The sequence below is a fragment of the Triturus cristatus genome, chromosome 2_2 (genome assembly GCF_964204655.1).
Source record: "Triturus cristatus chromosome 2_2, aTriCri1.1, whole genome shotgun sequence".
NCBI lineage: Eukaryota > Metazoa > Chordata > Amphibia > Caudata > Salamandridae > Triturus > Triturus cristatus.
The window spans coordinates 1,089,168,539-1,089,182,777 of record NC_140582.1 but is presented as its reverse complement, the minus strand read 5'-3'; the positions used below and the strand labels follow the sequence as shown (position 1 = coordinate 1,089,182,777).

The 14,239-nt window shown below is 47.9% G+C and overlaps 1 protein-coding gene across 2 annotated transcripts in view; it reads left to right on the top strand.

Moving 5' to 3' along the window:
• IMMT (inner membrane mitochondrial protein) overlaps positions 1–14,239 on the top strand; it is a 472,217-nt gene that overhangs the window by 436,726 nt on the left and 21,252 nt on the right. The window lies entirely within an intron of this gene.

Below are 14,239 nucleotides of genomic sequence, written 5' to 3'. Positions count from 1 at the left end.
GCCTAAGAATAAACATTTTTCACGCAGTGAAAGGTTTTGATGATGAAAAAGCAAATAGGTGGGTACATCTAGGGATCTCATGGGTATGCTTATAAATCAAGCAGAAACACAATGGGTAAAGCTAAATAAGGAAATAGAGGAAGTAAAATAAGGCATCTTTGCTCTTTATTGTCTAGAAAAAAACAAGTTCAATATATTGAAAGAAGTAATGTTGAACTATCCGGAGGAAATCAGAAATAGGTCAAAATATTTACATGAGAGAGACTTTTTATGAAACTTCTCTGACAGTGACTTGAGAATCCATGATCTCATAAGAGAGGGAATGGAAAAACCATTTACCCTAACAAGCCTGGTGACACACTCACTGCCATGGTGGTGCAAACATCAGAATCTCCTGAAAGGAGTATTCTTGCATCAAAAAAACTGCAACACAGATCATAGTGACGACTGCCTTACTGGCAGGGTGGGGAGCCCACCCCGATTGCCTGACAATTCAAGGCCTTTGGACGGCTAAAGAAAAGTCTGGCCACATCAGTCTATCGGAAATGAAGGTGGTTCACCTCACCCTTGAGGCTTTTCAACCCTCCCTATAATAATAAAACAAAAATCATGATTCAAACAGACCCCACCACCACCATGCATTACACCAAGAAGCAACGAGGAACGATATTAAGACAATTGTCCCTTCAAGCTTAAACGATGTGGCACTGGGCTCTGGCCAGATGGTTCCCTCTGACAGCAATACACATCCCATGAAGCCAGAACCAAGAAGTGTATTTTCTTAGTTGACAACACAAGGAAAATCACTAATAGGTCTTGAACAATGCACTCTCCTGCACCATCTTTCGAGAAAGGGGATTATCAACATTAGATTTATTCTCCTCTGCAAAAAATAAAAAATGCTATAGCTGCACATCTAGGGCACCACAAAAGAACTTGGTGGGCAATGCCCTGTTAATCAGTTAGTCAGCACCATCTTTTCCGCCAATTTCAACCATTCCTATGGCGATTGTCAAACTACGCCAATCCAAGATCACTATGATCTTAATAGATCCAGAGTGGCTGAGGCAGTGCTGGTACTCGGGCCCTCTAGAGCTGTCACTCATATGCCACAAGAAACTACCCTGCAGACGAGATCTACTGACCAGAATTGAAAAGCAGGTCTAGCACCCAAGTCTGCAGTCCTTGAATTTGTCTCCCTGGCTCCTGATGTCGGGCAGTATAGACATCTGAATCTTCCTGAAGATTGCATGAACATACTTAGAGGCGAAGCGTCCATTGGCTAGATCATGCTGAGCACTAAAATGGAAGAGATTCGGCATATGGTGCTTCAGTAAGGGCCTCAATCATATCTCCTGCCAGGAGGAAGTCCTACTTACTTTCTTGCTGTAAATAGCCAAATCGAAATTACAAATCCCATCCATAAAATTCTACTTGACTGTTATAACGGCATATAGAAATTGACTACAGCAAGTTTTATTCAATATTCCAGTCACTAAAGATTTTCTTGAAGGACTTAAAAATATTTTTCCAACTGTAAAAAAAAAACCATGATGGATATGAGTGATGGGTATGTGCGGGCATAAGCAGAGTTTTAAGTGAATTTAAAGTAAGATTTTAATTAGCATTAGGAAACTTTATCACTACCGATCAAGACATCCCATTTTCACCCGCCTCCACCCCACCACCACTGCGGAGATATACAGCGTTTGGCCATGTGTGCACCCGCAGGTGTCTAGAACCTACCCCACCTTTTTATTGCTTTTCCACTCCTGCTGGAATTATTGTCCAGTCAGTGCTACTTTTTTTTTTTTTTTTTGTAAAGAGGAAAAGTACATGTAAGGAGGCATATGAGCTGCAGATTGTATAGTTTTGCATAGATCGCCATCTGGTGTTGGGCTCGGATGTTTGTACTTTGATTTTGTCTTGGAAGAAGTCTTTGTAGACACGAGGTAGGTGACTCCTCCCTAGGACGATAGTGCGCATGGGCATCGACTCCATCCTTAGATTGTTTTTTTCTGCCATCGGGTTCGGATGTGAATTGCTGCGCTCCGGGTTGATATCTGTTTCGAATCCCCCTTCGACGTGCAATCCCTCTCCACTCGATGCTATTGTCTCGATCGTGTTTCCCTTTTCGACACAGATCTTAAAACAAACTACTTGACCTCGATCTTCGACGCGTGCCGTTGGGCCTTTCCGCGCCGACCACGCCTCCAGTCAATGGTAAGGACACCTTTCAAAAAATGGCCCGGGTGTGGTGCTAAGTTCCCACACACTTTTATTTAGGTGATGAAGAACACGTCTCCGTCTCCGAGGCCGACGACTCCGACGCCGGACAAGAGACAGTCACCCTGGTTCAACGGTCCGTGAGTACTGAAACCCCCCTCCCAAAAAATAAACCGAAGGCTCCGGTAACACCCTCGACACCGGCAACATGTTTCAGACGCCCCGCCCTCGGGCCCAGCTATGAAACCTAAACATAAGCCTTCCAGCTCAAGCCAACTTCATTCCGGTGCTGTAAAGAACTCCTCAGTACCGAAGCAACAAGTAAAACAGTTGTCCACGCCGAAGACAGCCTCAACGCCAGAGCCCTCGGTATCTAAGCATAGCAAGGACAAACACTCGGAACCGAAGAAATCTTCAGAGCCAAAAAAGGCTTCTGACTCCAAAAAATCGTCGGAGACGAAAAAAGTTTCGGAGCCTCAAAAACCTAAAGAGACTAAGACCCCACGGAAAGCCTCACAAACTCCCTTCAAAGAAGGTACGGACCCTAAATCTTCGACACCAAACAAAGACATTTTGCCCACGCAGCCTGCACCTGATTTGGCAGATCCAAAGCAAAAAACTCTGTTTATTGATCCAAACACGGGCAAACTAGTCACCAAGCCTCCAAAAAAGAGGAAACTGGACACTGCAGAAGAACCTGCTACACCTCTCAAACGACAGGACATGGACACGAACACATCCCCACATCCTTCTCCCCCTCCAGTTAATCCACATCTATTTATTTCTCCACCACACTCCACACAACCTATATTTTCACCTCAACCATCAAATAGTGAGGATGACACAGGTAGAGATATAGATCCACATGGGGATGATCATTCACATAACATCCCACATGACGTAGACACTTGGGGTGACTACAATACAGATCCCGACCCACATAATGATCCACATCTCTACCCATCTAAGCCGTCACAACCAGATGACAACACTGGGTTTGTGTAACTAATCAACAGGGCTGCCCAATACCACGGGGTCCCCTTACATTCCGACCCCTTAGATGAAGATTGTTTTGCTGGAAACCTTCACACCCTCGCAAAAATCATCAAGCACCCTGCCAATGTTAAAAGGCTTGCTAAAACATGCCCCAGACATTTTTAAGGACCCAGTCAGAACCAGGGTTCTCAATCCCAGGGTGGATAAAAAAATACAAGGCAGCGCCCAATGACCCAATCTACATTAAAGGTCAGATTCCGTTGTGGTAACTAACGCACGCAAGCGTGCAAACTCAGAGTACAGGCGACACCCCCCGTTCTGAAAATGAATCCAAATTAATTGACGCATCCGGGAAACGTATTGCTTCGCAGTCTGCAAACCATTAGCGGATCGCCAATGCCCAAGCTTTATTGGCCAGGTACAACAGGGCTCACTGCGACGAGCTTGAAAAGCTCATGGAACACCTTCCTGACCACTACAAACAAAAAAGCCAACAACCTTATCTAGGAGGGCAAACTCATTACCAACACCTCAATAAAATGTGTGGTCGATACCGCATCTCGCACAATTAACACCAGCATCTTGTTGCGTAGACACGCTTGGCTCTGGGTTTTCGGATTCAAGCAGGAGTTCCAAACTGCTATTTTAAATCAACCGTTTGATCAGGAACATCTTTTCGGTCCCGCAGTTGACACATCCCTAGAAAAGATGAAGGACACCGAAACTGCTAAGTCTATGGGGGCCTTACAGTTTCCTTCCCCTAGAGGCTCCTTTCGCCGCTCCTTCTACAGAGCCGGCTCCAAAACCATGGGTTCAGAACATCCCTCCCTCCTACAAGAGCCCCACTCAAACATCCCCGAAAGCATACTTTCACGGAGGCTACAGAGGCAACAATAATAAGGGGAGAGGTCGTGGTTACAATAGCTGGACCCCCCCCCTACCACTAAACAGTGACTTCCCTGCTCTTCTCCCCGATCATCCCACTCCTGTTGGGGGACGTCTCTTACAGTTCCTACCTGTCTGGAATTCCATCACAACAGACAAGTGGGTAAGACAAATTAGCCAGTATGGTTACTGCCTAGAACTCACTTCTAACCCCCCAAACATTCCTCCCAGACAGTGTCCCATGTCCTTAGAACATCTAACACTTCTCAAACAAGAGGTTCTCTCTCTATTACAAAAACATGCAATAGAACCAGTGCCCTTGCCTCATCAAGGCCAAGGGGTTTGCTCCCTGTATTTCCTAATCCCAAAAAAGGACGTCTCCTTCAGGCCCATACCGGACCTCGGACCGCTAAACCTCTACATTCAGTCAGACCACTTTCACATGGTCACTCTCCAACAGGTGCTCCCACTACTTCCAACAGGGCGACTTTCTCTCCACTCTGGATCTAAAGGACGCCTACTTCCATATTCCCATTCACCCCGCTCACAGGAAATTTCTCAGGTTTGTGGTAGATGGTCAACACTACCAATTCAAAGTCCTCCCATTCGGGATCACTACAGCACACAGTCTTCACCAAATGCCTTGCAGTAGTTGTAGCCCACTTAAGGAAACAGCATATTCATGTCTTCCCTTATCTGGACGACTGGCTCATAAAAGCCAAATCACACAGCAGCTGTGTGCAACACACAACACCATTCAGCTGCTTCACAGCTTGGGATTCACAGTAAACCTCGCCAAATCCCATCTTCAACCGTCCAACATACAACAATACCTAGGGGCTACAATAGACCCTTCAAAAGCTCTAGCATATCCCAATCCAGTCAAGATAAGCGGCATACAGGCTCTAATCCCAAAATTTCAGCCTCAACACTCACTACCAGCGCGAGTGTTCATGAAGCTAATCGGGATGATAGCCCTCTGCATTCTCCTCGTCCCTTATGCAAGACTCCAAATGCGTCCTTTACAGGAATGTTTGGCACGTCAGTGGAACCAGGCTCAAGGTCAGCTGACAGATCTGGTTTTGGTGGACGCCCGCACCCATCGCTCTCTGCAGTGTTGGAACACACAAAACCTTTCCAAAGGGCAGCCGTTCCTCGACCTGGTTCCACAGACCGTGCTAACAGCAGACGCATCGCTCACCGGCTGGGGAGCTCATCTTCAAAACCATACCATCCAGGGCATGTGGACCCCCACCCCCAACAAAAACAATTCCACCAAAACTACCTGGAATTGTTAGCAATCTTCCTAGCGTTAAAATCTTTTTAACTCCACCTCCTAGGCAAAGCTGTCCTGGTCCGTACAGACATGACCGCAATGTAATACATACAGAAACAGGGGGGAACACACACTCTGCAGCTTTCACACCTAGCTCAGAACATATGAAGATGGGCGATTCCACAAAACGTATATCTCCTTGCAGAACACCTCCCAGGTGTACACAATCAGATAGCAGATCTGCTCAATCGTCAAACACAGCAGATCCACGAATGGGAACTTCATCCTCAAGTTCTTCTTCCATTCTTTCACATGTGGGGCCACCCAGAAATAGATCTGTTCGCCACACACCAAAACGCAAAATGCCCAAACTTCGCATCCAGGTATCCACACCCATTGTCCAAAGGCAATGCGCTATGGATGAACTGGTCAGGCAAATTTGCGTACGCTTTTCCGCCTCTCTCACTCATTCCGTTAGTGGTTCTGACACTCAAACAGCATTCCCTCACAATGATCCTAGTTGCTCCAACATGGGCCCGACAATCATGGTTCACAACCCTATTGGAACTATCAGTAGTTCCTCATCAAAAACTACGTCTCTCACCCAAGCTTCTCACTCAGGACCATGGAGAGAGAAGACATCCAGATTCTAATCAACTCAACCTTGCGATCTGGCACCTGAGGTCTTAGAGTTGGGCTACCTAAATCTTCCGCCAGACTGTATGAATATCACTAAAGAAGCTAGACGTCCTACCACCAGAGCATGCTATGCAGCAAAATGGAAACGATTTGCCATTTATTGCACAAACGACAAAATCAATCCATTAGATGCTTCTATTCAGAACATTATCTGCTACCTCTTGCATCCACAACAATGTAACCTAGCATATACATCTATTAGGCTACATCTAGCTGCCTAACTATAAAATAGACAACATTTGTCTTTGTTTCGAGTGCCCGCTATCAAAGCTTTTATGGAAAGACTTAAGAGAATAATTCCACCTAGAGTCCCGCCGTCTCCAGTCTGGTACTTAATTGTGGTTCTTACCAGACTCATGGGTCCCCCTTTTGAACCTCTTCACAAATGCGAACTACAGTTCCTCACTTGGAAGGTAGCCTTTTTGTTTGCGATCACATCTCTCAGGAGAGTTAGTGAATTCCAGCCATTAACAATACAAGCACCTTTTTTACAAATCCATCATAACAAAGTGGTTGTTAGGACTAACCCTAAATTTCAACCCAAAGTCGTATCTGCCTTCCATCTCAACCAGTCTGTTGAACTCCCAGTGTTTTTCCCTCAACCAGACTCAGTGGCAGAACGAGCTCTTCACACATTAGACGTTAAAAGAGCAATACTGTATTACATTGAAAGGACAAAATCCTTTAGAAAGACCAAACAACTCTTTGTGGCTTTCTCCCCACCTCATAAAGGCAATCCCATCTCAAAGGCAGAATTGCAAGGTGGATTGTTAAATGCATCCAAATATGCTATATCAAAGCCAAACGCACACTAACCATTACCCCTGAGCTCATTCCACACGCAAACTAGAGGCTTCCATGGCATTCTTAGGGAACATTCCCTTAAATGACATCTGCAAAGCAGCAACTTGGGCTACACCACACACCTTCACAAAACACTATGGTGTAGATGTGCAGGCAAAACAACAAGCTAGTGTGGGCCAGGCTGTGTTAAGAACACTTTTTCAAACCACTGCAACAGACAGCGCGTAACACATGCCCCCGCGGTGCGGGTCCCCAAGCCTCAGGGGGCCCCCTCAGCACTGCACTCTGGCCAGAGAGCTGCTGATTGAGTCCAGAGGGGGCCCCTCCACGTACCTTGCAGGGAAGCCCCCTCAATTTTCATTACGCCAGTGGGAACAGATACAGGTAGCCACCGCTAAGGAGGTAGCTGCTGTATAGTCTATGCAAAAGTATACAATCTGCAGCTCATATACCTCTAATGGAAAATGCTACTTACCAGTATGCATCTGTTCTTGGCATGTAGAGCTACATATTCGTATACGCCCACCCGCCTCCCCGGATACCTCTATCTGTTCCAGTGTTATCTTACTTAGATACATTACACATGGACATCTCTTTCTACTTCTTACTACTCCATCGTAACCCTGCATGGCAAAAACAATCTAAGGATGGGGTCGATGCCCATGCGCACTATCGTCCTAGGGAGGAGTCACCTACCTCGTGACTACAACGACTTCTTCCAAGACAAAAACACAGTGCACACATCCAAGCCCAACACCAGATGGCGATCTATGCAAAAGAATGCGAATCTGCAGCTCTACATGCCAAGAACAGATGCATACTGGTAAGTAGCATTTCCCTTATTACACACACTGCTAAATACTTTGCATTACGGTAGATGGAAATACCTTTTTTGACACCCTCAAATCACACTTCACCTGTAGAGGATCCTGAACCCCATAATCTCAATACCCCCACCTATATCAGCTACAATATCACAATATAAAGGGTGTTATTTTATATAAGGCAGGCCTACCGGCGTTGTCAATGGGTAATCACATCAATATATGACAGGCCTATTAGCTATGTTAGAGGTCACTGCATTAATACCAACAGTACCCACAGGTTAGTATTAAAAGAATCCGGTTAAAATACTATGTTATGCTAGGTTATGTCTGTTTGTATAGCACGCTAATCACCCGAAGGGCATACAGCCATTTGTAGATAGGTAGGCTGTGCTCACCCGGTGGGTAGCCTATTAGCTTTGTTAGGGGTCACTGAATTAATACCAACAGTACCCACAGGTTAGTATCCATCATTATAACCAATTAAAAAATTCTGTTAAAGTACATTAATTATGTTATGTGTGTTTGTATAGCACGCTAATAACCCTAGAGGGTATCCAGTCACTCACAGATAGGAAGGATCTGCTCACCCCGTGGGTGGTTACTCGAAGAGCCAGGTCTCCAGCTTCTTGTAGAACTCTGGAATTGAAGAGGAGTCTCTGGTGTGCTGTGACAGGTCATGCCAGGCTTTGGGGATGATGATATGAGAGAGAGTGCACCCACCAGTTCTGTTCTTGAGTATTTAGGATACCTGTGCTAGTGAGTGTCCTGCAGATCGTAGTTCCCTGGTGGGGTGATCGAAGTGTATTTGGTTGTTGAGGTAGGTGGGGCCTGCGTTGTGTAATCCTTGTGTGTGTGAGTAGTTTGAATTGAGTACACTTGTGTATGGGAAGCCAGTGTGGGGCCTTGAGGTGGGGGAAGATGTGGGTTTGGTTAAGTAGGTTGAGGATGAGTCTTGCTCCCGGATGGTTTAGAGCCTGTTGAGGAGTTGTTTGGTGCATCCTGTATAGTGTGTGTTTTCGTAGTAGAATTTGCTAATGATCAGGACCTGTGTTACTGTTTTCCGGTAGCCACTTGAAGATCTTTTGTTGTATTCTCATGATGTGGAATTATCAATATAAACATTTAAATGTTTGTCAGTGAAATTGTCAATAAAGCTTTTATGTTCAAAATGATCATCAGCATGTTAGAGTATTTCTATACACTCTGCAGACCACATCATGTAGCTATAGGATCAACTACGAGTGGTCCCTGCACTCCAGAGCCCAACAACAAAAGTTCCAACTCTGGAAGTGTTTGAAAATAATGCCCATTTTCTCTCCTGGGCTCCTGAATTCACTGACCCAGGAGACATGGTGTAAGTTTTTTAAATTAAATATTGCTGGAAGGCTACTGCAAATAGGATTGTGAAAATCTGAGATGGGGGGTTCCACATTCTCGAAGCTGTGCCGGAGAGCAGGCATGTGTGTGACGAGCGTCTGCCTCCTGAAATGGTGAAATTTCATTCTAGGTATTTGGGAGTACTTGTGCTTAAAGCCTCATGAGTTAGACGAGGTATATTGAGCATGTTATTTGCTTCAGTAGGGAGCCACTTGAGAGATTTGTAGTCTCACCAGAGACTGGCCTAGAAATACCACCAGTGTGATTGATGTACAGATCGGGCCCTTAAAGAGAGCAAAATTGGACAACAACAATAGTGCTTGGCAGAAAACAATCTGTGATCCATTTCATACAGTTAGGCTGTTAACGCCAGGCTGGCACACTGGCTAATTACATTGTTATTTCTGAGTATAGCAACAAATGTCAAATAACTTCCTCGATTATAAAGTGTTCTTTTGCAAATCACTGTACAGTGATATCACATTTACAGCAACTTTAAAAAAAATGTGATTTATTATAGTACTGTTATGTTTATAGTGGTTCCTGCTATACGTTACGTATATCTGTGTGTTCTAATTAACCTGACATGTCTGTTAAGCAACATGTTGACAATATGCAAGAAACGCACTATCAATACGTAAATAATGCAAGCTTTTACGTCCTACAAGGCTATGCTAGTGGCATTTATTTGTATTTTAGATCAAGTTCAGTTTTCAGGTTTCGCCTGCACAGCACTTGCTCTGTGCTTGATCTTAAAAGGGGTTTAGCCACAGCTCGCACCTACGGGGAGAGCGAACGCCCGGGCTCCCTATTAGCGGGGATACTCCGTAACACTAGGCGGCCCCTGGTCGTCGACGAACTGGTGACTGCATCCGGGACGGTAATTACCGACGAGACAGGGATAGTAGAAGAATTCCGGGACTACTATGCTGGACTGTATACTTCAAAGTCCTCCCAAATGGAAGAGGAAATAGACGACTACCTCAGTTATATAAAAATGCCCTTCCTGTCTAATTCGCAGAGGGAATTTCTGGCGCTGCCAGTACAAAAGGACGAGATAATGGAGGCTCTGGGGAGCATGAGGGCGGGAACCGCCCCGGGCTCGGATGGGCTGACGGTGGCTTTTTACAAGGCTTTCCAGGATAAACTTCTCCCACACCTCATGGCCCTTTTCAAAGATATATGCCAGGAGGGCAGCATGCCTGACTCGATGCGAGAGGCGCTGCTAGTCACCATTCTGAAACCTGGGAGACCCTCGAATCTGTGAGGCTCGTACAGGCCGCTTTCCCTGATAAATGTGGACGCCAAGCTGTATGCGAAGGTCCTTGCTACGCGCCTGGCGCTACTGGTGCCGGAGCTCGTGGCCCCGGAACAGGCGGGGTTCATTCCGTCCAGGAACCTTACATATAACATTCGCACAGTCCTGGGGGCCATGCAGCATGTGCATCCGGGGGGTAGGGCCTTGGCAATCTTCCTCGACATGGAGAAGGCGTTCGACTCCGTCGAGTGGCCCTTCATGGTGAGAGTCTTGAGGAAATTCGGGCTGGGAGAGCCCTTCCTGCAGATGGTGGGTGCGCTATATTTTAGACCCACTGCCAGGTTGCGCATAGGAGACCGAGTCACGGACGCCTTCGCGGTATCCAGGGGTACCCGGCAGGGATGCCCCCTTTCTCCCCTCTTATATGCTCTGGTGGCGGAACCGCTCGCGTGCGCAATAAGAGAGTATAACCAATTTGAGGGTATTCATTTTCCCTCCTACAGGATCTGCATTTCCACCTACGCGGACGATACGTTGCTATACGTCCGCAACCCGGAGGAGAATCTCACTTCCGTATTGAGAGAGGTGGTCCGGTTTGGGGCTCTCTCGGGCCTCCAGGTGAACTGGACCAAGTCGCTGGCATTCCCGCTGACTCCGGTCACAGTGCCGTTCCCAATGGAATATCCCCTGCAGTGGACAACTGACCCCGTTCGCTACTTGGGGATTCGGCTGCACAAGGACCCGGAGGTCCTACTCCGGGAAAACTACGGGGTGGCCTACTCCAACCTTGTCGACGATGTGGAGGTGTGGATTAAACTCTCCCTGTCGCTGATGGGCAGAGTGGCCATCATGAAAATGGTGGTCCTGCCGAGATTTTTGTTCCTCTTCACCAACATCCCTATCGTGCTCTCTAAGGCCTTCTTTGCGCAGGTGACTCAGACCCTAGTTCGGCTGGCCTCGGGCGGTAAGCAGCCTAGGGTGCAGTGGAAGGTGTTGACGCTCCCCTACGAGCTGGGAGGGCTTGGGGCCCCAGACCTGGAAAGGTATTACAGGATAGCGCAGGCGGCCCACCTGCATACGTGGGTGCACGCCACCACAGATATACCGCATGTGCGGATGGAACGGTTATTCGCGGACCCGCTTCCCCTCCCGGCGACTGTCTTCCAGCCGGTGGACCGCAGGGTGGGAACGTTGGACTCCCTTAAGGCCACGAACCACGCGTTGCACGCGATCCGGAGGGCGCAGGATTGCGATTTACTGTATTCCCCACTGACGCGAGTGGAGTGGGCGATCTGGCTCCCCCCACTGAGGGAAGCTGGGGTGAGACAGGCGCTGGGCGCCTTGGGCATCGTCAAACTGGCGGACTTGTTTCAGGACGGGGTGGTTAGGACGTGGGAGCAGATCGGCTCGACCCGGCCTGGGGCTACCCCGCTCCAGCGCTTCCAATTCCACAGGATCCGTAGTGCACTGTCGGCCCTGTTGGGACCGGGCTTGGAAGAACCGCCAGAGGTCCCGGAACTTACCTATGTCATCAAAACGGAGGCGCCGGCCAAACTTGTTTCGACTCTCAAAAAGCTCGGGGATAAAAACCGGGCGCCGGAGTGCTCGGCGGCGCGACGGGGGTGGCAGGCCGACCTTTAAATGGAAATAACGGACGCGATGTGGACCTACTGCTGTTCTAGCACCAAGAAGGTGTCGTTAAACGGTAGGCACAGACTGATACACTTTAAGTACCTGCAGCGGGTCTATTACACCCCAGAGAGACTACACAGGTACGGGCTTCGCCCATCGGCAGAGTGCGAACGCTGCCATTTCCCGGTAGCAGATTTCATACATATGGCCTGGCACTGCCCGGGTATAGCCCGGTTCTGGACGGCGGTGTTCCTGGAACTGAGCCTGATACTTGAAACAGACATACAACCTAACCCAGCGCTGGCGTTGCTGGGATACTCCAGGCCTCTCCCGCTGGCGCTGAGACGCCTGACGGACATGGCGCTGTTAACGGCTCGGCGCGTTGTAGCGGCGTGTTGGATGAGGGGGCCGCTTCCCACTAAGAAACGCTGGGCCAGGGATATGCTGTACTGTTGCACGCAGGCGGAGACATATAGTGAATTGCTGCCCCCGAAGAGCCGCCCCAAGAACTTTTGGGGGCTGTATAGAACATATCTGACCGCTGGGGCCGCCGAGAGGGCGGGCCAGGGAGAGACGCAGGACGAAGGACCCAATGCACACAGCGAGTCGGAGGGAGGTGTGATACTGGATCGCACTCCTGTGGACGCATGACTGGATGGCAGGTTGGCGAGACTCTCTAGAGGCGCGCCTGTGGGTTGAGAGGGTAGCGGGGCACCACCCGGAGGTGATTGGCATGCTTTGGGTGGGGATGTGTGGGAGACGGAAGACTACTGCAGGGTTGCCAGCGAACTGAGAGTGGAACACTGCCATACCTGCTCACTGCTTGATGCAGGGACGGCGGATAAGGCTGTATGCAGATGCGAGAGGGAGGAGACGACGTGCGTGTGGTGGGTGGGATGGGAGGGGGGGTGTTGGGACTTGTTTTACAGGAACTCAGGGACTGGTTCAGGTTAGCAGGGGAAGGAGGAAACTGGTGGGATTGCCCCACATACATGCTGGTCTGTAGCGGGGTCTGGGGGCTGGTGCAGCCACTGGTGTCAGCAGCAACGGAAATGGGATCACCTTGTGTGTAGATTCTCCTGAAACGCCGCCGGTCCTCCGGGATGTCGGCTAAATGGCCGTGTAAGCGACAACTGCACCCCCCCTTCCCCCCCCCCCCCCTGCAGCTCAGGGGGGGTAACGCATGGCTACGTGACTGTATGACGCTCTGACCTGTATGTTTACTTTTGGCCAATAAAGGTTTTTGAAAACTAAAAAAAAAGGTGGTTTAGAACCCACCCAATACTTACCTAAACGTAATGCTAAGAGAATTCAAATCCTGTGCACACGCTGTTTGTTTAGTACAAAGGCCCTAGTTCTGCCAATATTGTATCACAGTACACAAATATAATCAACATATATTGATGTAATCAAAGGATTATACGAAAGCTTCTTTGTTTCTTTTATTCATTTTTGATTGCCCAGCCAACACGTGTTTCGTCGTGGGTGATTGCCCAACCAACTTCTTCAGGGCTGTTGGGTAGGTGAATACGTTTCTATTTTCCCCGCCGGTTATACTTCCGTCCCGGATGATATCTGGGTTGACTCCCGGTTCTAAAATATTTTTTCTAAAATGTCGGCAGCTGCTTTATTCCCGATTGGTGATGTCTTTTCAATGCGATGCCAATATTAAGTACTCCAAATATAATTCTTGCCAGTGTTATTAGGCAGCGGGTAATCTCGGTCTGCTTCTGGGAACTGTAGTTCCAATCTGTCTGCAGTTAGCATGTGACGATGTGGAAATGTACTCTCACCAATGGGAGAGGGACATGATATTCAAAGGCACGGGCTGAGCAGCACCCTAAAAGCAGCGGCATCCGAAGAAGGCTAATGCGCCGAAATGCATCATGCCCAATTTGTCAATAAAGGTCTTCCATGGATTCCCTGAGTGGCCTCTAACTTCTCTTCACTGGAGTGGTTTTATATCTATCTATCTATCTATCTATCTACAATGAATTCTGGGGAAAGGTGTGCCTTCCAGGTTCTTAAAGGGTTGGGCTCCTTTTTTTAAATCTGTGTAAAATGTAAGCATCACCAGCTTCGTTTTTACCTTCACATTCTATGCTGAAAGGGCTTTTCTCTGTATCTGAATGCTGCAATGCAGTTCTAGGAGTATTGTCTGAAGAGTTATTTTGAACATTCATAAGATAAGGAGGCAATTGTTAGGCCACCATTGTTTAGGTCTGCATATGAATTCATGGACATATACGTTCTAGGATG